We start from the raw sequence: 26,960 nt of genomic DNA, 5'->3' as shown, positions 1-26,960 counted from the left end.
CAAAATTAGCCGAACAAATGTCCTGTACAAGCCCAACATGACCTCCTAACTTCTGTACTCAATCTCTGTCTAATAAAGGAAAGCATAGCAAATGCCTTCTTCACTATCCTATTTACCTGCAACTCCACTTTCAAAGAGCTATGAACCTGCACTCCAAGGACTCTTTGTTCAGCAACGCTCCCCAGGACCTTACCATTATGTGTACAAGTCCTGTTCTGATTTGCCTTTCCAAAATGCAGCACCTCACATTGATCTAAATTAAACTTGTCATTGTCATCAAATACATATACAAAAGGCTTGCATGAATTTCTGATAGAAAAAGAAGGTAGGAACACATAACCCATATCTCTTCTTCCCAGAATGATTAAAAATCAGGAGGGTGGCAGAAAACCTCAAAGGCTTATACCTTGGATGTATAAAATAGTATACAGCCATAACATTAGTAAATCATAACAACCTCTAACTTGTCACTGAACTCTGAATGTTTGCAGGTTAACACTGCCTCTGGTTCTATTTTGAATCAGGTCACATCCTTTCATAAAAGGAAAAAATGGTTAGAATGCACAGTGGGATTTAAAAAAAAATTTTGAATGGGCAACATTGGCAAGGATGGCATTTGTTGACTACCTCTTGTTAAGACAGTAAGACATAGGTGTAGAAGTAGGCCATTCAGATCAAAACTGTTCCACCATTCAATAAAATCATGGCTGATCTGATAATCCTCAACCCCCGTCCACTGAATTGAATTGAATTGAACTGCATTTGTCACATGTACAGAGGCACAGTGAAAAACTTTGTCTTGCGAGCAATGTAGGCAGATCACAGAGTTAAGTAGCATAGATAAGTAAATGATAGGTAAACAGTGGCAAAAACAAAAAGAAACACAGGTACAAACGAATGTTAAGAGTTTGAGAGTCCATTCAATATTCTAACAGTAGGGTAGAAACTGTTTTGAAACTGGCTAGTGCGTGTGTTCAGGCTTCTGTACCGTCTCCCCGATTATAGAGGTTGCAGAAAAACATTGCCAGGATGAGATGTATTTTTGAGAATGCTGGCAGCCTTTCCTTGAGAGCGGGCCTGGTAGATGGATTCTATAGATGGGAGGTTGGCCTTTGTGATTGCCCGGGCCGAGTTCACCACTCTCTGTAACCATCTCCAATCTTGAATGGTACAGAGCCATACCAGGTAGTAATACATCCAGACAGAATGCTCGCGTTGGCGCACCTATAAAGGTTGGCAAGGGTATTCGCTGTCATGCCAAATTTCCACAGCTGCCTGAGGAAGAAAAGACATTGTTGAGCCTTTGTAACCAGTGTGTCCACATGAACAGTCCAAGAAAGCTTGTTGTTGATGACCACTCCCAGCAGCTTGATTCTCTTTGCTCATTCCACCTTTGTGCTGTTAATGTGTAGGGGGCATGAGTAACATCCCATGAAAGTCAATAATGAGTTCCTTCGTTTTGCCAGCATTGAGAGCTAAGTTGTTCTCAGTGCACCATTTTTTCAGGTCTTCCACCTCCCGTCTGTAGTCTGTTTCGCCGCCATCTGAGATTCGACTGACTATAGTAGTGTCATCAGCGAACTTGTAAATGGCATCAGTCTGGTATTTGGCAACGCAGTCATGGGTATACAGTGAGTACAGTAGGGGGCTGAGTATACACCCCTGAGGAGCTCCAGTGTTGAGTGTTAGTGAGGATGAGATACTGTCCTGAATCTTCACTGATAATGGCCTGTGGACAGGAAACTGAGGCTTAGTCCGAGATCACTAAGTTTAGTGATCAGTCTTGAGGGGATAATAGTGTTGAAGGCTGAACTGTGGTCAATGAGTAGGATTCTTACGTAGCTGTTCTTGGTGTCAAGATGTTCTAGGGAGGGTGAAGGGCAAGTGATATGGCATCTGATGTGGATCTGTTGGTCCAATAGGCAAATTGTAGTGGGTCAAGAGTAGTGGGGAGGCTGGCGTGGATTAATGTCAAGATTAGAGTGGTGCTGGAAAAGTACAGCAGGTCAAGCAACATCCGATGTTTCGGGCAAAAGCCCTTTATCAGGAATGATTAATACCATGACCAGCCTTTCAAAGCACTTCATGACCACCAAAGTTAGGGCTACTGGGTGGTAGTCATTTAGACTTGAGCTGTTGTCTGTAAGTTGGTAGAAGAAACACAGCTTTGTGGTTGGAGTTCCTGAAATGAGGGCAAGGGGTGTAAGCATCTTTCACAGTGGTGTAGCAGTGGTCTAAAATGTTTGGGGCCCCTAGTGGGGCAGGTAATGTTCTAGAGGTACTTGGGCAACAGCTTCCTTAGATTGGCTTGACTGAAGTCGCCAGTTACAATAAACAGGGCCTCGGGGGTGTTCCGCTTCCAGGGTTTAGTGGTGGAGTACAGCATATCCAGAGCTTCCTCAACCATTTCTTGTGGCGGTATGTACACAGCAGTTAGTACAGCAATGGTAAATTTCCATGGTAGATAGAAGGGGCGGCATTCCCTTAGTGATTGGAAATCTAACTCAATCTTGAAGATATTTAATGATCCAATCTCAGCAGTACTTTGCAGTAAATTCCAAATATCTACTACTACCTTCTGAGAGAAGAAATTCCTCCTCATCTGTCTTAAATATGCAATCCTTTGAGATCATACCCTCTGCTAACGTTACAGCTGTATACTACTTTTCTAGACATCGTAGTATTCCCAGAAAGGGAAATAATTTTTCTGCATCCACCTTGTCAAGTCCCCCAAGAATCATATTTCAATAAAGTCACTTCTCATTCTTCTATATTCCAACAAAGTACAGGCCTAAAATACTCAACCTTTCCTCCAAAGACAGTCCCTCCATGCTTGCATCAGCTTAGTAAACCTTATCTGGACTGCTTCCAACACCAGTATACCTCCTTTATATAAGAGGCTCAAAACGGTTCACAGTATTCCAACTTTTATATTCCATTCCTTTGTAATAAAACGTTGAACGAATTTCGTCTCTGGGCTTGTTCAGGAGGTAATTAAGAGTCTCCCATTGCTGTGGATTTGGAGTCAACTATAGGTCAGACCAAGTAAGGATGGCAAATTTCCCTCCCTGAAGAGCATTTAAGGAACCATATGGGTTTTAATGACAATCAAAAATTGTTATATGGTCACCATTAGACTTAATTCCAGATTTGATTGAATTAAAATGTCACCATCTGCCATAATGAGATTAGAACCTATGTTCCTAGAACATTGGCTTTGGTATTCTAAAAGCCTTCAAGTATAATTAATATATAGTGAACAGCCAGTTTTCATAGGAGAAAACCAAATTAAGTTTGAATACTGTCTATCTACTGACAGGAATATGGGCCTTCAGTTAGAATTAAATTAGTATGCCTCACACAAGTTTGCAGATCAAACCATACATGATGAAAAGGACACAAATAGACGTACATTCGTACCTATACAGGTACACTAAGCCTACTGCTGCTGCTTAACTAAATTTAACATTATGGCTCAGGTTGATTTTTTTTAAAATGCCTTTCTTTATATATAGAATTGTTATTTATATAAGACCATAAGATACAGTAGCAAAATTAGATCATTCACCCCATCAAGTCAGTTCCTCAATTTGATCATGTCTGATGTTTCTCAACTCAATTCTCTGCCTTCTTCCGGTAAGCATTGATCCTGATACTAATCAAGTCTTGTCAGAATAGAATTACTTAGAAATTATGATATAGAAACAGGTTATTTCATCAACAATCTACTTATCTTCCATTCAAGTTGTAGCTCTATCAAAGTTGTCTGCACTCATCTCAAATCCCTTTGCTCTCTTTTTCTTGAACCATCCATCCATCTTGAACCATGCTTAACTGATTACATGGTCTCTGCTTCAATTCCAACTCTTGAAGTGTGCATCACAGCCTGATAACCTTTTGTGTAAAATTCATGTTCTCAGTTCTAAAACTTGAATTTAGTCTTATATCCAAATCCCTTTTTACAGATTCACTAATCACTAATAAGTTTGTAAACCAATGAAAAGATTGAAACAATTTTAAAATATCTCTAACAAATCATTCATATTAACTAAATATCAGAATTGTTACAGTGCAGAAGGAGGCTCTTTAATCTATTGTCTCTGCCAGATATCCAAATAAGCAAATCATCTACTGCCATTCTGCTATGTTGTCCCCCTAACACTGCACATACTTTCAAGGAACAATCTAAGCCCCCTGTGAAAGCCTTGATTGAAAGTTCCTCCATCACACACAAGTGCATTTTAGACACGATTCACTCACTTTATGAAAAAAAACTTTCCCTCAAAGTACTTGGATTCTTTTGCAAATTGCTTTAAATCTATGTCCTCACATTCATGATCATTTCATGACTGGCAACATTTTTTCCCTATTTTCTCTGTCACAATCTATCACGGATTTGAAAACTTTGAGATCTCCTCTCTGTCTTCTCTTTTTCAAAGAGAACAGTGAGAGCTTCTCCAACGTCTCTTCAGAACTGAAACCCCTCATTGTCGGAACCATTCTTGGAAATCTCCTATGCACTTTCTAATGGTTTCATTCTCTGTTCTAATGAAAACAGCCTGAAGTGTAATGTTGTTTTTGATATCTTTGTTGCCTTATATTAAGCCATACCCTTTTCATTGCATAAATATCCTGCTGGTAGAGTAGAACCTCAAATGCGTATCAGCCGCAACCTTCTGAATACTGCTGACTTATTTGAACAAAACTGTGTAAGGACACAGGGAAGCATTAATTGGCAACACGTATATTAGACCGGTCTTGAAATGAATTCATTTTTGTTGATTTCTCAAATTAATTTGGCATTGTGCATCCCTATGTCAAAACATCAAGATTTTCATTATGATTGTTTAAACATTTATCATGTTATTGTATCTGAACATTGTGGTAACTGCAACCGGTCAGACCTCATGGATAAGACATTTTCTGAAGCAGAAATCCATCAAAGGTTATTAAGCACTTCGCTTTCTTCGAAGGGATGCAAACTTAAGGGATAATGACAATTCCTATTACTATGCGAAGGCTGAAGTAATTGAGCCACTACTGTGTGGCATATATGCATATATAAGTACACAAAATTAAAGGAGTATAAGAATCCTCACTAGTCTGACTTCCAATTTGTAGTTGCTCCAAACCCTGAAAGCAAAATTATGCTCTGACACAAGGGAGTGAAGGGGAATTAACATGTTAATTATGGTTAAAAACATACAAAGCATTTCCTGCCATTAACTAGAACACTTGAACAGCAATGAATTCCTGGCAGTACAATGCTATTGTACTGAGCAGGGGAATAAAATTTATTTTTAAAATTTCCTGACCAAAGGATTCAAAAAGTGTCTTCAGCTGCCACAAAGAAAGCCAACCATCCTTCATTGATGTAGGCCCTGATGTCTAATAGATTAATTTCCTTCCCTGCCTGAGACGGGTTTGTCAATACGCATGGGGACACAGCAAAAATGACTCAAATTAGTTTGACTGTAAAAGAGCAGCTGGAAAGAATTTTTTCCCCCCAAAATAAAAATAAAATCACTTGCATTTAAAGCAATACCAATGCATTAAAGATAAGCAGTGCCTTCTCAAAATTTCTTTTTGCCCTGAGGTTAAAACCAATGGATTGGGAATGCAAATTTTCAGTCTAAATGCCAAAAGATTTTACATGTGTGTCTGAAGCATGTGAAAAGCATACTGAATCTTGTTGTGGTGGATGATATCAATTTTGGTTCTGTTTCTGGTTCTGAGAGGTTGGTAAATGGGGTCCAAATCTATATTTGTTAACGGAGTTCCGATTGGAATGCCAGGCCTCTAGGAATTCCCGTGCGTGTCTTCATTTAGCCTGACCCAAGATTGATAGATTGTCCCAGTCAAACTGGTGCCCCTCCTTTGTCTGTGTGAATGGATACCAGTGATAGGTAGTCATGTCTTTTGGTGGTTAGTTGGTGCTCATGTATCCTAGTGGCTAGTTTCCTGCCCGTTTGTCCAATGTAATGTTTATTGCAGCCCTTGGAGGGTATTTTGTATAGGACGTTAATTCTGCTGGTTGTTGGTATGGGATCCTTTAAATTCATCAGGAGCTGTTTCATTGTGGTAATAGGATTGTGGGCTACCGTGATGCCTAGGGGCCGGAGTAGTCTGATCATCACCTCTGAGATATATTCAGGAACAATGGATACCCGATAAGTGCAGACAGCGACTCCTGCACATCAGACCTAAACAAGAAGGCACAACACACCCAGAGACTCTATTCACACTGCCATATATCAAAGACATCTCAGAGGTGACAACCAGACTACTGGTTGTCTGGGGAATCATAGTAGCCCACAAACCCACCACCACCCTGAAATAGCTCCTATGAATTTAAAAGGATCCCATACCAACAACCAGCAGAACAACCATCATATGCAAAATACCCTGCAAGGAAGGATCGGTGCTGAGTCCTCTACTTTTTGTCATTTACATGTATGATTTGGATGCAAGCATAAGAGGTACAGTCAGTAACTCTGCAACTCCACTTTCAAGGAGCTATGAACCTGCACTCCAAGGTCTCTTTGTTCAGCAACACTCCCTAAGACCTTACCATTAAGTGTATAAGTCCTGCCAAGATTTGCATTCCCAAAATGCAGCACCTCGTATTTATCTGAATTAAACTCCGTCTGCCACTTCTCAGCCCATTGGCCCATCTGATCAAGATCCTGTTGTAATCTGAGGTAACCCTCTTCGCTGTCCACTACACCTCCAACTTTGGTGTCATCTGCAAACTTATTAACTGTACCTCTCTTATGCTTGCATCCAAATCATTTATGTAAATGACAAAAAGTAGAGGACCCAGCACCGATCCTTGTGACACTCCACTGGTCACAGGCCTCCAGTCTGAAAAACAACCCTCCACCACCACCCTCCGTCATCTACCTTTGAGCCAGTTCTGTATCCAAATGGCTACTTAATTAGAGTAGAGTAGAGTACATTACAGTGTGGAAACAGGCCCTTCGGCCCAACAAGTCCACATTGACCCGCCGAAGTGCAACCCACCCATACCCCTACATTTACCCCTTACCTAACACTACAGGCAATTTAGCATGGCCAATTCACCTAACCTGCACATCTTTGGACTGTGGGAGGAAACCCACGCAGACACGGGGAGAACGTGCAAACTCCACACAGTCAGACGTCTGAGGCGGGAATTGAACCCGGGTCTCCGGCGCTGTGAGGCAACAGTGCTAACCACTGTGCCACCGTACCGCCGACAAAGTTCTCCCTGTATTCCATGAGATCTAACCTTGCTAATCAGTCTCCCATGGGGAACCTTGTCAAATGCCTTACTGAAGTCCATATAGATCACATCGACCCCTCTGCCCTCATCAATCCTCTGTTACTTCTTCAAAAAACTCAATACAGTTTGTGAGACATGATTTCCTACGCACAAAGCCATGTTGACTATCCAGAATCAGTCCTTGCCTTTCCAAATACATGTATATCCTGTCCCTCAGGATTCCCTCCAACAACTTGCCCACCACAGAGGTCAGGCTCACCGGTCTGGCTTGTCCTTACCGCCCTTCTTTAACAGTGTCACCACATTTGCCAACCTCTAGGCTTCTGGCATCTCACCTGCGACTACCAATGATACAAATATCTCAGCAAGAGGCCCAGCAATCACTTCTCTGGCTTCCCACAGAGTTCTCGGGTACACCTGATCAGGTCCTGGGGATTTATCCACCTTTACCCATTTCAAGGCCTCCAGCACTTCCTCCTCTGTAATCTGGACATTTTGCAAGATGTCGCCATCTATTTCCCTACAGTCTATATCTTCCATATCCTTTTCCACAGTAAATACTGATGCAAATTATTCATTTAGTATCTCCCCCATTTTCTGTGGCTTCACACAAAGGCCGCCTTGCTGATCTTTGAGTGGCCCTATTCTCTCCCTAGTTACCTCTTGTCCTTAATAGATTTGTAAAAACCCTTTGGATTCTCCTTAATTCTATTTGCCAAAGCTATCTCATGTCCCGATTTTGCCCTCCTGATTTCCCTCTTAAGTATCTTCCTACTTCCTTTTGTACTCTAAGGATTCACTCGATCTATCCTGTCTATAACTGACATATGCTCCCTTCTTTTTCTTAACCAAACCCTCAATTTCTTTAGTCATCCAGCATTCCCTATACCTACGAGCCTTTCCTTTCACCCTGACAGGAATATACTTTCTCTGGATTCTTGTTATCTCATTTCTGAAGCCTTCACATTTTCCAGCCGTCCCTTTACCTGTGAACATCTGCCTTCAATCATCTTTCGAACGTTCTGGCCTAATACCTTCAAAATTGGGCTTTCTCCAATTTAGAGGAGAAAGTGAGGACTGCAGATGCTGGAGGTCAGAGCTGAAAATGTGTTGCTGGAAAAGCGCAGCAGGTCAGGCAGCATCCAAGGAGCAGGAGAATCGACGTTTCGGGCATGAGCCCTTCTTCAGGAATGAGGAAAGTGTGTCCAGCAGGCTAAGATAAAAGGTAGGGAGGAGGGACTTGGGGGAGGGGTGTTGGAAATACGATAGGTGGAAGGAGGTCAAGGTGAGGGTGATAGGCCGGAGTGAGGGTGGGGCCGGAGAGGTCAGGAAGAAGATTGCAGGTTAGGAAGGCGGTGCTGAGTTCGAGGGTTGGGACTGAGACAAGGTAGGGGGAGGGGAAATGAGGAAACTGGAGAAATCTGAATTCATCCCTTGTGGTTGGAGGGTTCCTAGGCGGAAGAGGAGGCGCTCTTCCTCCAGCCGTCGTGTTGCATAGAAGGTGTTTGGTATGCTTTCCTTTATTGGTCAGAGTATTGAGTACAGGAGTTGGGAGGTCATGTTGCGGCTCTACAGGACATTGGTTAGGCCACTGTTAGAATATTGTGTGCAATTCTGGTCTCCTTCCTATTGGAAAGATGTTGCGAAACTTGAAAGGGTTCAGAAAGGATTTACAAGGATGTTGCCAGGGTTGGAGGATTTGAGCTATAGAGAGAGGCTGAACAGGCTGGGGCTGTTTTCCCTGGAGCGTCGGGCGCTGAGGGGTGAACTTATAGAGGTTTAAAAAATTATGAGGGGCATGGATAGTCTTTTCCCTGGGGTCAGGGAGTCCAGAACTGGAGGGCATAGGTTTAGGATGAGAGGGAAAGATATAAAAGGGACCTAAGGGGCAACGTTTTCACGCAGAGGGTGGTACGTGCATGGAATGAGCTGCCAGAGAAAGTGGTGGAGGCTGGTACAATTGCAACATTTGGATGGGTATATGAATAGGAAGGGTTTGGAGGGATATGGGCCAGGTGCTGGCAGGTGGGACTAGATTGGGTTGGGATATCTGGTCGGCATGGACATGTTGGACCAAAGGGTCTGTTTCCATGCTGTACATCTCTATGACTGCAACAAACATTACCTTGGATAAATGCGTAGGAAACTAGCCACCAGGATACATAAGCACCAACTAGCCAAAGACATCAACTATCAGTAGTATCCATAGACACAGACGAAGAGGGACACCAGTTTGACTGGGACTGATACATCCGTCGTGGGACACGCTAAACAAAGACACGCACAGGAATTCCTAGAGACTCAGCATTCAAACCGGAACTCCATTAACAAACATATAGATTTGGACCCCATTTACCAGCCTCTCAGAAACAGAACTGGAAGTGATATCATCTACCACAACAGATCAAGATATATAAATAGCAAGCAGGACAGAACCCCAGCGCTTCATCAGAGGCTCACTGATGATGTTACCTACCATGGTGACGAAACGTCCGAGAACAAGTCTAATGGTTCAACAAGCAAATTTACAGCCCAAAATTCCACAAACCCCACAACCTACAGCTATAAAATTTCCATTGAAGGCAATAAAGTCTCTTGCATATGCTTTATATCAGAAATATTCAAATAAATTCCAAATGAATCCTTAGAGTTGATCATGTTTATATTGCACATACAAACACAGACAAAGCTTTGGTACTAGGAATCTTGAGCACTTCTCCTGGACCTCGGCTTCATTCCAGTCACTTCAACACAAATGCCTCAAAGTTGTCAGGATTGAAAGTACAGCGCAGGTAATGTGCATTATTGTTGTTCATTAAGAAAGGGAGATGTGGAAGGGGAGACCAGGTTTGATCAAACAAGCATAGACCTTTCCTATTCAAATCCTTCCTACAGCATCCAGAGCAAGGCACTTGTCAGACCACAGCTGCAATATTGTCAACAGTTTTGTGCCATTAAAAAAGCAAAGACATGCTAGCATTGAAGGCAGTCCATAGAACGTTCATTAATGTTCTTTAGGGAAGTAAATCTGCTGTCCTTATCTAGTCTGGTCTTTGAGACTCCAGTTACACAGTGTGGTTGACTCTTAACTGCCCTCTGGTTAATTAGGTTTGTGCAACAGATTCTGGCCCAGCCAACAATGTCTACATCCTGTGAATGAATTGAAAAACAAGGCTGATACTAGTTATAGAGGGGCTGTCTTATGGGGAGAGTTCATGTAGATTACAATACTTGTTGGAAAATAAGAGGTGACCTTACTGAAACATAAAGATTCTTTAGAGACTTGACAGGGTTGATGTGGAATGGTTGTTTCCCTGTGCGAGAGAGTCTAGGACCAGTTGGCATGATTTCAGAATAAGGTGTCACACATTTAAGATAAAGAAGAACAGGAATTTCTTACAGTGGAGTGAATCTAGAATTCTTTACCACAGAAGAATGTGGTTATTAAGTATATTCAAGGCTAATACAGACAGATTTTCCATCAGTAAGGCAATCAAGGGTTGTGGGGAAAAGGCAGGAACGTGGTGTTTAGGATTATCAGATTACTCAAGAAGGAAATGGGGAGAGCACAGGGCCAACATGTTTCAATAAAGATTAAAGGCAAGACTAACAAATCCAGCATACTCTGGGAATAAAGAGAACAAGAGAGGCTTGTGGCATATACATAGGGCTCAAAAAGGCACAGCCCCAGGAGAGTACAAGATGTGCAAGAAGCAACATAAAAGGGAAATTAAGATAGCAAAAAAGGGTGCAAGAAAAGATAATGGTAGATAAAATAAAAGAAAATCCTCAGTTATTTTACAAATATATTAAAGGCAAAATGATAACTAAGATAGTCTATGGACCATGTTGTAATTGTGCATGGAGCCAGAGACGTGGACAGGATTCTAAATGATTAATTTATGTTTGAGTTCATTAGTGACAGGCATGATATGGGTATAGAATCCAGGGAGAAGGACTGTGATATACTTAAAGAATTAGCATAGACAGAAGGGGGTTCCGAATTGTCTGGCAGGCTTAAAAACTGTTAAATCTCCAGGGTCGGATGAAATTTATCCAAGCTGATGAGTGCGGCAGAGGAGGAAATAGCCAGGACACTGGCAAGAATTTTTACTTCCTCAATGGCTGGAGGACAAGTCAGAAGACTTCACCTGACGAAGGAGCAGCCCTCAAAGCTTGGGATTTCAAATAACAGGAAATGAACAGAATGGACAAATCGATCTTTTTCTTGATTAGCAATAAGTAATGAGTGGAGAGATACAGCATCAGCATTGGTGCCTCAACATTTTATAATTTATGTAAATTACTTCGATGAAGGGTCTGAAGGCATGGTTCCTAAATTTGCTGGGGTGATACAGAGGTAGAAAAGTCAGCTGTGAACAGTACTGAAGGAGGCTACAAAGGGATAGGCTAAGTAAATGGGTGGAGATATGACAAATGGGTTATAATATAGGAAAATGTAAAATTGTCTATTTTTGTCCTGAAGAAAGCAATATTCATGGAAGACATATGTCAGCGAAGTCTCTGAAAGTACAGAAGTAATTAAGGAGTCAGAAGAGCTAGTGGAATATTGTGTGCAATTCTAGTTCCCCTCCTATTTGAAGGATGTTGTTAAACTTAAAAAGGGATGTTGCTAGGGTTGGAAGATTTGAGCTAGAGGGAGAGGCTGACTAGGTTGGGGGTGTTATCCCTAGAGCATCAGAGGCTGAGGGGTGACCTTATAGAAGTTTATAAAATCATGAGGGGCACAGATAGGATAAATAGACAAGGTCTTTTCCCTGGGGTGGGGGAGTCCAGACCTAAAGGATATAGGTTTTGGGTGAGAGTGGAAAAATTTAAAAGGATCCTAAGGGGCAATTTTTTCAGGCAGAGGGTGGTACATGTATGAAATGAAGCTGCCTGATAAAGTGGTGGAGGCTGGTACAATTGCAACATTTAAAAGGCATCTAGATGGATATATGAATAGCAAGGATTTACAGGGATATGGGCCAAGTGCTGGCAAATGGGACTAAATTAATTTAGGATATCTGGTCCGCATGGATGAGTTGGACCAAAGGGTCTGTTTCCATGCTGTACATCTCGATGACACTATGGAGAAACAGAGCTAGCTGTCAACTGCCTACCTGTGTAATATGGCCACATATTTGCAAAGATTTCACCAAGGGGAAGCCAGTAAATGACAAGAGGAGGGGAATCTTTAGAGATTTCCAAAATAATGGTACAAAAGGAGATAAAGAGAAGCCATCATAAGATATGCTTTTACTGTTTCAATAGCTAAATGCTGAATTATGTCATGTGAGGACAATACTAATTGAACTGCTTAACAGAAAAAACAAGTCATAAAAGGCTGAGGGGTGATTGGTTGTATACAGTCGGCAAAGATCTCTAGAAAAAAAAAAGAGGGATAGAAAATGTCGTGAATTTGGACATGTGCGCGCTTTGGGAGGAGTAAAAACCTGATTTAAGGAGTTAAAGCAGTGTTGAGGGGGAGTGGCAAAAAATGTGGTGGGGGACATAAACACATTTGGACAAATTTTTCTCACTTTGGGCCGAATCAGAAATTTGGGTTCAAACTGTGTTGATCAGGTTCCACTGAAATATATTTGCACATGAACTAGCACACACTGTAGTTAAAATGCTACAGACATGCCCTTGTCTACAAACTATGGGAAATCTTATGTCTGAAAACCTATATAGACTTACTGGAAGTGTAAAACTATTGCAGCTGAAAGTTTACATCTACCTAAATTATTCCTAACCAATAAACATGATTCCTCACATAAACTGCTTCTTCCTATAAACTGTCACCCATGTTAACAGATATATAAAAACTTTATTCTTGTGATAATTGGATACATTTGTTTCAGCTAGAGGTGTAATAAAAATACTATTGATTTAACTATGCCATGATACATTAGTATCTTTGAGAGTGGTATGCATCACTGTCCCTTTTCTCATTGTTTTGATATTTCACTGTTTCCAAGCCTAGTTAACCAATTATAGCATCGTACATTAACCAATAGCTGATATAACTTAAAGAGAAACAGATCTAAAATATTAATGGATTTACAATATTGCCACATTGCATCTTGTATTCTAACAAAGGAAAAAGGTGGATGCTGTAGTGGATTAAACTTTTGAATGTTAAAATTATACCATACAGGTCCGATGTTCAAAATTCAGCATCCTCAGGACAAACATCACGCTGAGTTTCAGATTTTCCCCTATTTTTGGATTAAGTGGTGGATCAGATGAGAACAAGCAGGTGATTAAGAAAGAGTTTTACTTCAAAGCTTCTAAATGGACTGAGGCTGTTCTATCTGATGTTTTAAGGTTGGCAAATCCTCCTGGACACCTGTACTAACAAGAGATATTCTTGCTGAGGCAAACTCCTTGAATTTAATCCCTATATTTATTGCCAAGGCTTCAGAGTGAGGGTATTAAGAATACCGTTCAATTGTTCCAATTATTTAAATGATGTGATTTAAATAAACTTCACAAAACGGTCAAGAGTCTGCAATTATTAATTTATTTTCTCTATTCATTGCATTCTGTATGGTGGGAGAAAAATATTCAGTTTTTATGATGCTTGGTTTGAGGTACAGTACATATATCTAGTGGACTGTATATGTGAAAAAATGTTTAAGAATTCCTCCATTGTAATTCAAGAAATTATTACCCTTTCAATTAATCTCACATCATTGGCATAACTCTTTCTTTCAATTCACATAGTCAATTTAACCCTTAGTCAAATCAGCCCTTAAATGCTATGCTTTTGAAATTCAGTCTTCCTTCAGCTCACTGATAAATGGCTTTTCCAGAGTTCAAAAAGCAGCCCCTTCAATTGTCACAGCTCATTCGTTATTCAGTTTCTCTGCATTACCAAACAGATCTCATGTTTTTCCCCTATGTCAATATCTAATTAACTGTATTCACTGCCAGATTGATTTTATTTGGAAAAGCAGAAAAATACCACCTAGTCTTTTTATGAGCAAAAGACATCAGAATTCATGTAATAGTAGTACCTTTCACATCAGATTTTTGAAACAGTAAATCTTTGACCCAAACATAAAATTAACATCTATCATGTTTGATAGTATATCTTCCCCATATTAAGTATTTATCAACCTTTCATACAGTTGAAGTTTTCAGATAGGAATGGGCAATAGCTCCACAGGCAACAATATATCAATATTTAATAGTTTTAATCTCTTTTCAGATAGTGATGTCAGAGGGGCCATAAAAATGCTTTTAAAAAAGGGGGACAAGAAATGGGATGTAAGAAACAAATTGAGCTGTTTAGAAAATGCCTTCTTTGCTGAAAATGCATTTAGAACAGAGCAAGTTGTACTTCCTTCCTGGCCTGAAGCATTTTACTTTGGGTACTCAAAACAGAGAAATGTTGCCTGAGCAAGAATTTAAAAAGTGAAGGGTAAATTTGAAACAAATACTACTTGTAAATATATAATTCATAATTATTCATATGTTTCAGAATATAATTTTAGCAGTCTAAATTTTAACCATGGATAAATGAGCATCTAGTTCAGAAATTGACAAACACAACTCTGATGTAAATGCAGTTCAAATAATCCAGCTTTTATTCAATATAGTTAAAGTTGATAGTGGAAATACCTGAACAACAGTTGACTGGAACCAATAAATATTGCTGGAACCAATAGATTGCTGTTTACCTCAATAAAGCATTTTCAAATCAAATACATAGTTTTTGAATAAGAGGGGTTAGGGCAGTTGGTCAAAGTGGAGTTCCTTGATAGAGATTAATTCTGGTAAAAAGTTTGTAACTTTAATTAACAATATTGATTCTCCATTCTATATGGATAATTTAAGTTATACTGAAAGTAAAGTTAGTAAATTACATTTCTTTCTGAGAAAATCCTAGAGTCTTTCATGTTTTCAGAGATGGGCTATGGGGTTAGAAGGTTCTTTTGCTTAAGTTATCTGAATGTTTGCACAGAAAGCAGATAATTGCAGTCTTGCTTTGATGTAAATACATCTCACTGGGTTGAGAAAACCATTAAGAGATAATTGTTAGTCAGGCCTTCAGCTTTAACAGTGCTAAGTTTGTTGTACTTGTGTGGAATAAAGGTTGGACTGGAAAATTGGAGAAGTTGAGGGAGATTCTCAAAAGGATACAGCAGGATATAAATCAGTTAGAAAGTTGGGTGGATAAATGGCAGTGGAGTTTAATTTTGACAGGTGTGAGGTGATGCATTTTGGGAGGTCATAGTGACACAGTGGTTAGCACAGCTGCCTCACAGCGCCAGAGTCATAGAGATGTATAGCATGGAAACAGACCCTTCGGTCCAACCCGCCCAAGCCGACCAGATTTCCCAACCCAATCTAGTCCCACCTGCCAGCACCCGGCACATATCCCTCCAAACCCTTCCTATTCATATACCCATCCAAATGCCTCTTCAATGTTGCAATTGTACCAGCCTCTACCACATCCTCTGGCAGCTCATTCCATACACGTACCACCCTCTACGTGAAAAAGTTGCGCCTTAGGTCTCTTTTATATCTTTCCCCTCTCACCCTAAACCTATGCCCTCTAGTTCTGGACTCCCCGACCCCAGGGAAAAGACTTTGCCTATTTATCCTATCCATGCCCCTCATAATTTTGTAAACCTCTATAAGGTCACCCCTCAGCCTCCGACACTCCAGGAAAACAGCCCCAGCCTGTTCAGCCTCTCCCTGTAGCTCAGATCCTCCAATCCTGGCAACATCCTTGTAAATCTTTTCTGAACCCTTTCAAGTTTCACAACATCTTTCCAGGACCCAGGTTCAATTCCCGCCTCTGTGCAAACTCCACACAGAGAGTTGCCTTTCTCCCCGTGTCTGCGTGGGTTTCCTTAGGGTACTCCGGTTTCCTCCCACAGTCCAAAAATGTGCAGGTTAGGTGAATTGGCCATGCTAAATTGTCCGTAGTGTTAGGTGAAGGGGTAAATGTAGGGGAATGGGTCTGGGTGGGTTGCTCTTCGGGGGGTCAGTGTGGACTTGTTGGGCCGAAGGGCCTGTTTCCAAACTAAGTAATCTAATCTAATCTAATAATCTAATCTAATCTAAAAAAGCAATAGAAAAGTATAGAGTAAATTGAAGGACCCTTTGGAGCCCCGACGTAGAGGGGTAGTGGGGTGCAAGTCCACAGCTCCCTGAAAGTGACAACACAAGTGAATAAGGCATTAAAGAAGGCATACAACAATCACCTGATGAAGGAGCTGCGTTCCGAAAGCTAGTGTGCTTCCAATTAAACCTGTTGGACTATAACCTGGTGTTGTGTGATTTTTAACTTTGTACACCCCAGTACAACATCGGCATCTCCAAATCATACAACATTCTTGCCTTCTTCAGTTGGCTACTAAGTATAAAAGTTGGGAAATCATGTTGTAGTGCATAAAAGTTGAGTTTGGCCATATTTGGAGTATTTTGTGCAGTTCTGGTCACCACACTATAGGAAGGATGTGGACGCTCTGGAGAGGGTGCAAAAGAGATTTACCCAGATGTTATCTGGATTGGAGTTTATTAGTTACAAGGAGAGGTTGGATAAACTTAGATTGTTTTTGTTAGAATGTTTGTAGGCTGAGAGGCAACCTGATAGAAGTATATAAAATTATGAGAAGCAAGGATAGGGTGGATAGTCAGTGTGTTTTTCCCAGGGCGGAAATGTCAAATATTAGGGGCATAGGGTTAAGGTGAGGGGGGGAAAAGTTTAAGGAGATGTGCGAGGCAAGTTTTTTTTCAAGCAGAGGGTAGTAGGTGCCTGGAACATTGCCCAGGGAGGTGGTAGAAGCAGATACAATAGCAACATTTAAGAGGAATTAGAGCGATATGAACCACTTACAAGATGGGATTAATTTAGAATTGCATCATGATCGACTCAGACATCGTGGGTTGAAGAGCCTGTTCCTGTGCTTCAATATTCTGAGTTGTCTGAGTCTATGAGACTTAAATTCAGTTTGGATTTGAGGGGGGAAAATGCAGCTGGAAGTTTGCCCAGTTTGAAATTAGGAGGACAAATCCTTCAGTGGTTGTTGCAGTGAAAGATAATTAACATCATAGTGGTGGTGGTGGTAAACAATCTGGGAGATTTGATTAGTTTAGAGCTAAAGGAAGAAATCTACAGTAACTCACATTATGAAAACCAGCAACTAGCTTGGGGAATACAGTGAAGCCTATTTTGAGAAGAGTCTACAGTTGCTTTAAAGAGAATTTGGAGGATTACTTAGTGAAAATTTCTATTAAAATGTTGGCAGTCCCAAGAAGATTGGAGCAGTAAGGTTCAATACTCTAATAACTGGGTCCCAGAGCATAAATGCATCTCCAACATCCACAATCTATGACTATCAAATCAGGAGCTTGATTAAATTCTCACTATTTGTCTACATGGGCATATATTGGACAGCCTCCAATTCAGAGATATCTTTCGGACTAAAAGAGGTGAAAATGTTCATCTCCTCCAAAGTACAGTCGTTCATATTAGCTATAGGATGTGCAGTCTCAATTCACCAAGATTATATAGTCCTACAGATCTCTATATCAAGAAGGATAACAGTAGCTATGCTGTAGGAACATCAAATTTCCTCAAATTCACATGCCATCATTTATTGTCATTGTAAGAGCACCTTCAGCACACAGACAAGAGTGATTAAAGAAGGCAATTTATCAAGTTCTTCAATTCTGGATGGTCAATAAAATGTAAAATACAACTTTAAGGCAGCCATATAAATCTGCATATTACCAAATGGCCCTACTCATCAAAAGGTGAGCATGAAATTTATTTTTAATAAACTGGAGCATTTTCTTATTGATACTTTCTGACCAAAGGAAACTATAATCCTCCATATCATCTCGAAACAAATGAATAATATCATATACTAACTTAGTTTTTAAAAACATGGTATAGGGTGGTAGTGCATTTAGCAACATTCCAGACATTTTCAAAAATAACTAAGTCATAACTTTATCAAATACCAAGAGAAAATCATGAATACATGCAGTGTATCAATACCTATCAAAGGAATTATTTATTGCACAACCTGGAAGTTAGATAAAAATATCTTCTTTGTCAACCATGACCAGAAGTTACATAATGATCCACATATTGTTAAATAGGGTCTAACCATTCTACAGAGATTGGAAGGAAAACACAGAATTTTCATTTCAATGTTATCAGCAAGAAAAAAGCATTATTATAGTTGCCTTGAGTCTTTCCAAAGCAGAATGCACTCATCACTGGAAAGATTAAAGTTGAAAGAAAAATCAGCTGCAAGGTCTTTTCAAATTCTTAACGCCAATGACAGCCTTAAAAGTGTAGGGGTAAATGCTCAGCAGCTATAGGCTTAAATCTTTCAGTTTCCATAGCAATCAAAACTGCTCAGGTCTTTAAAGACATAGTATTTTTAGTATCTATAAATATCAGTACAAAAAAAAACATATGGACCAAATGGTGTGCAAGTAAAGTTGTACTTTTGGAAACAAAGCTATTAGCTAATTTAACTAAGCTCAGTACTAAGTCAGCAAATGTTTTTACAATTTATTTTGGGAAGCAATTTATTTTGTTCATAATTAGTATTTTTTTGCCCTCTGCTTGAGTTCTTAAAATAGCACTGGGAAATGTATGATACATGTACATATACATATATACTAGGAGAAAGTGAGGACTGCATATATACATATACTGAATTAGGCATGGTATGAGGCCAGTTAGCCCTTTAAAGATTCTCCGCCATTCGACATGATAGTGGCTGATTGGATTATTGCCTCAATATCACTTTCTTCTTTAGCCTGATAGCTCTCGACTGTCTTGTAATTCACAGGCATGTTGGACAGAGGATCAGCTTTCTGCTTCACTTTACAATGAGCTCTCATTTTCACTTATACTGCTCTTCAGTAACTTTCAACAGCATCTTCCAAAGTAAAAGAATAACATAGCAGACGCATAGGAACACCACTACCAGTAAGTTTCTTTACAGCCAAAAAACCATCGTGACTAGGAACTATATTACTGCCTGTTCATCTTATCAAAAGTCTGTAACATTCTCCCTAACAGCACGGTGGGCGTATCTACATTGCATGGACTGCAGCCATTCAAAGTGGCTCATCACCATCTGTTCAAGGCCAATAGTGATGGCCAATAAATACTGGACTTGCCAACAATGTTCACATCCCACAAACAAAATTAAGTCTCAAAACTTGTGCCAATTGCAGGGTTATCCAATTTGATTGCTCCCCAGCTTTTCATTTTCAACTCCATTTCTTTTCAAAAAATATTTAGAATTTCCCATTTTTATTTGTTGCAATTTATTTGTGTCTGTCTTTCTTTTGACATTGTCAACTACTTTTCTTTTAACTTTCTATTCCACCTATTCCAGAGGCCTATCCTCCTCCACTAGCAATATGAAACAATTCTATATTTTTAATGATGCCTATTTAATTTCTTAGCTGTCAAGAAACCATCTGTCTGTTAAGTACATGGTCACTTGCAATTTAAACTACTACCCTTTCACCTATGAGACATTCTGAAATAGAAAGAGCTGAAATCTCCTTCCCAATCATCTGTTTATTACAACATTGTGTACAGGGAATGGCACAAGAATGGCAGAGAGGATAATTCCTCCTTTTACTACATAGAATGTTTGCTTTAAATATTATTTTATTGGTCAGTTAGCATGCTGACATCCCATATGCACCATTACTGAATAAAGGACAAAGACCCAGAAAATTAATTACTGAAAAGAGTAATTGAGAAATTAATGGCACTAAACAATGTCAAATATGCAGGATTTTAAGATTAATTGGGAATATGGCAGATCCTTCAAACATTACCTTCCATAGATTCTCCTGATTCAAGAGCCATTGTTCAGGTTAGAAAAGTGCATATATTAAATTATAGAATCTGACAGTACAGAAGGAGGCCATTTAAACCATTGTATTTGTACCAGCTCCTGAAACAGCTACCCAGACAGGGCTGGAGAGTGGAACTATCTCCATAGCCTTCTAACTTCATCACATTCAAATTTATATCCAGCTCTCTTAAGAGACCTAAGGAATCCACCTCAACCACTGTCCCAGGTAGCGCATTCCAAATCCAAACAGCTCCTAGTAGAGAAGGTTTTCCCCATCTCACTCCTAGCTCTCTTGCTGACAATCTTGAAAGTGTAACCCTAGTTACTCACATACCAACTAGTGGAAATAGAATATCCTCCTTTACACTGTCAAAATTGTTTATAATTTTGAATAACTCAATAAGGTCAGCTCTTAATCTTTGCTGACCCGAGAAGAATAAGCCCAATCTGTCAAACCTTTCTTTGCATCTAAAGTGCTTCATTCCTGGTTTCATTCTAGTAAATTATCACTGTACTATTTAAGAAAGTTCAAAGAGAGGACCCAGGGAAATATTAACTAGTTTGCCTAACATTTATCATTGGTAACTAATAATAGAAAACACTGGAAACATTCAGCAGTCTGGCAGCATATGAAGAAAGCAGAGTTAATGTTTCAAGTCAATGATATTTCAGCACAATGTTAACTCTTTTCACAAATGCTGCCATATCATTGAACCATGTCCAACATTTTCTGTTTTTATTTCAGATTTCCAGAATTTGCAATATTTTGCTTTGGAAAATTAGACAAGACCATAGTTATGGTAGAGGTATTCAAAATATTGATTTTTTTTAGCTGATCAGAGAGGTTAAAGCACATGTCATGCCTGATGAACCTGATTGAATTTTTATGAAGAGGTGATGAAAGTACTGCATGAAGGAATGGTAATGTATGCATTTACATCATCTATATAAATTTACAGCAGTCATTCGATAAAGTCCCTCAAAAGTGATTGAAACAGAAGCTTCAATATTCGTGATCACGTTTGAAAATTGGCTGAGTGGAAGGAGACAGACGTTGGGGAGAGTAAGGTAGATATTCTAATTAATAGGATTCAAATAGTAGTGTTCTGTGAGAATCGGACCGGAGGCCTTAACTACCAACTATTTATAAACAACAGATTGGAATAGAAAGCTGCAAATTCAAACTTGCTTATGACACAATGTAATTTTATACTTCAATATACTGTACAAAGACATACTGATAAATATTAAGGGACTGAGCAAACTAACTGCAAATGGATTTTAATGCAGGAAAACATGATATCATTCACTTTGAACAAAACAAAATATACCTAGGTATTTTTTAAATGGTGAAAAGCTAGAATCAGTGGATTTTCAAGAGCGACTCGGGGGTCCAAGTACACGAATCATTAATAATCATTTGGCTTTTGGCTTTTAGACCTGAAGTTATGATAGAGCTAAAAAAAGCTGTGGTCAGGTCACAATTACTATGAGAAATCCTGGGCATCACAACAAGGAAGGATACACTAGATTTACGAGAATGACACATGAACTCCAAAAGTTAAATTAAACTGATTACATAAATGAGAGTTATCGTCGTCCCTGAAATTCAGAAGGTTAATGAATTATTTAATCAAGGCTTGCAATATTTCCAAAGAGAACAGATATGGCAGAATAGGAGAAATTATTGCCATTAGGAGAGTCACAGGCCTCCAGTCTCAAAAAACAACTCTCCACCACCACTGTCTTCAACCTTTGAGCCAGTTCTGTATCCAAATGGCTAATTCTCCCTTTATTCTGTGAGACCTAACCTTGCTAACCAGTCTCCCATGGGGAACCTTGTTGAACGCCTTATTGAAGTCCATATAGATCACATCTACCGCTCTGCCCTCATCAATCCTCTTTGTTACTTCTTCAAAAAACTCAATCAAGTTTGTGAGACATGATTTCCCACGCACAAAGCCATGGTGACTATCCCTAATCAGTCCTTGCCTTTCCAAATACATGTACATCCTGTCCCTCAGGATTCCCTCCAACAACTTGCCCACCACCGACGTCAAGCTCACTGGTCTATAGTTCCCTGGCTTGTCCTTACTACCCTTCTTAAAAAGTAGCACCATGTTAGCCAATCTTCAGTCTTCCGGCACCTCATCTGCGACTATCGATGATACAAATATCTCAGCAAGAGGCCCAGCGATCACTTCTCTAGCATCCCACAGATTTCTAGCGTACACCTGATCAGGTCCTGGGGATTTATTCACCTTTATGCATTTCAAGACATGCAGCACTTCCTCCTCTGTAATATGGACATTTTGCAAGGTGTCACCATCTGCAATTAATGCAAAAATTGAGTAATGGTTCTATTTTTTATCTATTCTGCTGTGGTGTATTATAAACTCCCAAGAGTCAAAATTACCTTTAAATGTAAATGTTACCAAGATTTAGTCAGCACTGGAACCTTTCCAACATGCATATCAAGAGTCTCAAGTTTTCTTTAAAAGCTAAGACAAAAAAAAAGACAGAAAATGCTGATGTACAACCATCAGAAGAGCACAATGAACTAGGAAATAAAATAAATAACATGATTGGGGATTAGTCTCTCATTTCTGCTGTTAGCTTGCCAATCAAGAATGACCTAGATGTTATAGAAAGACTATCAGAAATGTTCAGCATGTAAGTGTTTGAAGTTCGATAAAAATAAATCAGCTACTTAAAAATATTGATAGAATTAGTGCAATTCCAATGAAATTGAATCTGTCAGGGCTGCAATTTCCTTTTTGCAAAGGCAATTATAATTTGTCAAAAAGCAGCCAGCCAATTGTTTGCATGCCTGCACAAACAGGCTTCAGAATAAGATTCAATAAAGTGTATTCTTTGTTGGAAGTACTGTAATCCGGCACCAAAATCTAGGTCTACAGTGCAGTAGTGCTATCTGTCGTTCTGTAAGCATCCAAGTCATATGATCTGGTCATATGTCATTTTCTGTACATACCATCAGAGAAATGTCACCAGCAATTCCTGCATAAAATCTCTCAGACCAACACTCCCAGCATTATCATAATCAGGGCCTCAATTAGCTGTGTTGTGTAGGTTACATTCTCTACACTGCCTCTCACAAGACTTTCAAAATGTCTTATCCCAGACCTTTGTCACTGCAAGCCTTTACATCAAAAGGCACAGAAAACACTTCAAGGATGTCCTCAAACCCTCCATGAAAATATGTAATATCCCCAGTGACTCATGGAAATCTCCTGCCTTATACTCCCCAACTGAAGATGAGGATGCCGACCATCTTGAGTATCTCTGATAAGTCTAGATGGAGAGCAAGTGCAAACAGTGAAAGAAGCATGCAAAATGAGAATATCCCACCCAACCATCTCTTCAAATGCCACCTTTCCCAACAGCAGTTGTGCAAATCAGCTGTGGATAGTTTAACTCACGTCAGAATTTATAATTCCAGAGAGAAAGAAAGCCATCTTTGCTCTCAAGGGATTGCCCAAGATGATGGACCATACGTTGTATTTCACACCAAGGAATATTTTTTGAATCTATCCCAGAGTTTAAAAAATGAACATCTTCCTGCCAGCTTGTTGGGGTGGGGTCTACCTAAAGTTAGTAAGGCCTGTCTTGACTACGCTTGGTTAAGACCATAGAAGAATAATATTAGCTGAAATTGACAGTGAAATGGAAAAAACAGAATTTACTTTTAATGTAATTAGGTATTAAACATCTGAGTGCTGGCATGGGAAACATGTCTGTTCTATAAGGAATATAACTGACCAAGCTTCCATGGCCATGATTGTCCGTCCATGCTATTACATGATATAGAGGTGCTAGCATTGGACTGGGGTCGACAAAGTTAAAAATCTCAGAACACCAGGTTATAGTCCAACAGGTTTATTTGGAAGTGCAAGCTTTTGGAGTGCTGTTCCTTCGTCAGGTATCTAGTGGGCGGATCACAGGGCATAGTTTATGGTGAAAGGTCAAAGTGTCGTACAACTGATGCAATGTATTGAACAAACCTAGATTACTGTTAAGTCTTTAATCATTTAGTATGGGGTGCAGGTTTCAATTGATTAATATGTAAATCGCAGAAATTCTTTCAAGTCACAGTCGATATAATCAAATCAAAACCTACATCGTCATTCTAATTTATTAAAAAATTAACAGCAATCTAGGTTTGTCTAATACATCACATCATTTGTATGGCACTTTGATCTTTTACGTAAACTCTGTGTCCTATGATCCTGCCCCACTAGCTACCTCATGAAGGAGCAGCACTCCAAAAGCTTGTACTTCCAAATAAGCCTGTTGGACTATAACCTGGGTGTTGCATATTAATGCAATCCATACAAAATTATTCCAAATATTCTTTTGTTAAAAATCAAACAAGGACTAACTTTGTCCAGAAAATTAGTTTTTCTCTTCACAATTATAAATTTATATTTTTTTTAAATAAGTACACATATTCTGTCATATTCTCCACCAGTCACTTGTACAACAACTAACAACCACCTAAGCGAAATATCATTATGATTTCACTATCTTGCATTTTTATTTCAGATTTGCAGCATCTTATTTTTGATTATGAATGACTCGATGCCCTGAAGTACAATTAGCATCGGTTAGAGCCGGGCTAACAGTTACCTCAGGAGTTACAAACAGAAACTAAGAGTCACTGCATTAGCGACAGCAGAACACAATTTATAACCATTTTTGCTATAGGATTCCTACGGTTGTTTAAAAAAAATGTTTGATCACTGAGGTCTTTGACTCTGGAAGGTGTTAGGGAAACTGAGACGGTGAGTCATCTGATTTGGGTTGAGATGCTGCAAGGTTGGACTTGGGTTGAGATGTTGCGGGTTTGAGGTGTGATGCTGGTTCAGGTTGGGCTGAACTGCTGCTGCAAGATTCGGATAAGTTCCTGCAAGGTTTGGTTGTGTTCCGGGGTTCAGTTGCTGCAGGGTCACAAGGGCATGTCTCTAAGTAGGAATACACCAACGTTGGGCTGTGTACCTGACTTGGACGGAGATGCTGCACCGCTATAGTCGTATTCAGCGAAGTGTGTCCCGCCCTAATCGCGAACTGTCGAACTCTTACATTCCAACAGACAAATACATTTCAAAACAGGTCAGTGAACACATACTTCAATCCGCACGCAACAAACAGCAGCATAGGGAATAATTCTGACTTTAATTGATACGTCCCATTTAAACTCGCCCAAAGTCAAAATTACTCCCGCACCTCGCCCAACTTTTGCCCCTCCCCGCTCCCATTTCCCTCTTACTGAGCGTCAGCCGTCGACGTCCCGTGCACTCACCGCGCTTACGTCATGCACTTAGCAACGGCCGTGGACTGCGGGATCGGCCGTTTCGTTTTGGACCGTTGGAAAACACGTTCAAATCCGCCGCATCCAGCAAAAGCCAAACTCGGCGACTCCCAGCACCCGCCGCTCACTTCCGCCGCTGCTCCTGCGCTGACGTATGGCCGCAGCTTCGTGCGCGCGTGCGTATTCAGTAAAAAAGACACGTTTGGTGATTAACTGAAGAGTTATGTAGAAAATCGGAATCGCAGTGATTGATTGTCTCATCTTAAATGCAATAAGTCTCACTCAGATCCTATGTGGCTGTACATTTTTGGCAGGATTGTGATCCATCATTTTGATATACATCAATACACTTCAACATTTTCGAAATACCTTCAAATACATAGGATTAAGTAAATATACGGAAAAATAGGTAATTTGGATCACAAACTTAGTGCCACAGTTAATGGTATTTAACCTTATTGTATGTGCTGTTTCAACTTTTCGACCAGTGGGAACAGGTTATTGGAGATAAACGAGAACCAGCGTGTTTGTACCAAAGGAAATTTGAGGGCAAGAACGAGCTGTTTGGTTAGTGAAATGGTGAGCAGTTGTTGATGACAAAGGCCAACAACTATGAGCCTGGCTCCCAGTGAGCTGATCAGCTTGTGGGTGTGAACAAGATGGCCAGAAGTGTTCGGACTTCTGAAAGGGGAGGGAGTGTCCTTGTGTCTGGTTTAAAAAAAAACTTAAAGCCTGAAGAAAGACAAGTTTACTTTCCCCTCACCAGTTGATGTAAGCTATTGTTTTTAACCAATAAGTCAAAGAGTATATAAAGTTGTGAACCAGTCACCCAGTGCCTCCTGCAGGCAAATTACCTGGAAGATAGAGATGGAGGAGCAGCCAAAAGGATTATTTCAGCAAGCATTGTGAATAGAAACCATTAAACTGCGTTCTTAATATTTCTCTCTATCCATAACACCAATGTTTTTGGGTTGGTCTGCATGTATGTAGAAGAAGTTTTGCAAGAAATGTAGAGTTTTAATACAGTAATACTGTATAAAGGCATATGGCATGGAAACAGACTTTTCAGTCCAACCAGTCCATGCCGAACATAATCCCAAACTAGTCCCATCTGTCTGCTTCTTGCCCATATCCCTCCAAGCCTTTCCTATTCATGTATCTATCCAAATTCTTTTAAATAATGTAATTGTACCCACTGTTGACAGTTCATATTTATCTGTATCCAGAGTATCTGTTTGTAATAGTATTTTTTGTTAAGTACAGAAACCTGGTCTTTCTGTATATATACCTTTTTATATCCAATGATTAAAACTGCATGCAATACTGTGTGATCTACACCAATGTTGGCTATAAGTTTATCATAACTTTCCTCGCTTTCAATTCTATATTTCTAGAGTCAAGCCTTGTGCTTGGTCTACTTGTTTTATGACATTGCTTAACTTTGGAACCATTTTTGGTGATTGCAGTATTTGCACTCTGAAGTCCCTTTGGTCCTCCACTGCAA

At 39.8% G+C, this 26,960-nt stretch overlaps 1 protein-coding gene across 4 annotated transcripts in view; it reads right to left on the bottom strand.

Annotated features, from left to right (window-relative positions):
- LOC122551272 (kelch-like protein 5) overlaps positions 1–25,573 on the bottom strand; it is a 149,214-nt gene extending 123,641 nt beyond the window's left edge. For 2 of the 4 annotated variants that reach the window (XM_043692943.2, XM_043692954.2), the window contains exon 1: positions 25,448–25,573. The gene's annotated coding sequence lies outside the window, so the exon portion shown is untranslated. Of the gene's footprint in view, positions 1–25,143; positions 25,353–25,414 lie in introns of those variants that run through there. The other 2 variants (XM_087987280.1, XM_087987288.1) reach the window with 2 other exon arrangements.
- Positions 25,574–26,960: the final 1,387 nt, after the last annotated feature.

This window comes from Chiloscyllium plagiosum, unplaced genomic scaffold (genome assembly GCF_037043375.1).
Source record: "Chiloscyllium plagiosum isolate Xiang-an unplaced genomic scaffold, Cpla_swu_hap1 HiC_scaffold_1, whole genome shotgun sequence".
Taxonomy (NCBI): domain Eukaryota; kingdom Metazoa; phylum Chordata; class Chondrichthyes; order Orectolobiformes; family Hemiscylliidae; genus Chiloscyllium; species Chiloscyllium plagiosum.
Note: the sequence above shows the minus strand (reverse complement) of the source record. Positions and strands in the feature narration are given on the sequence as shown.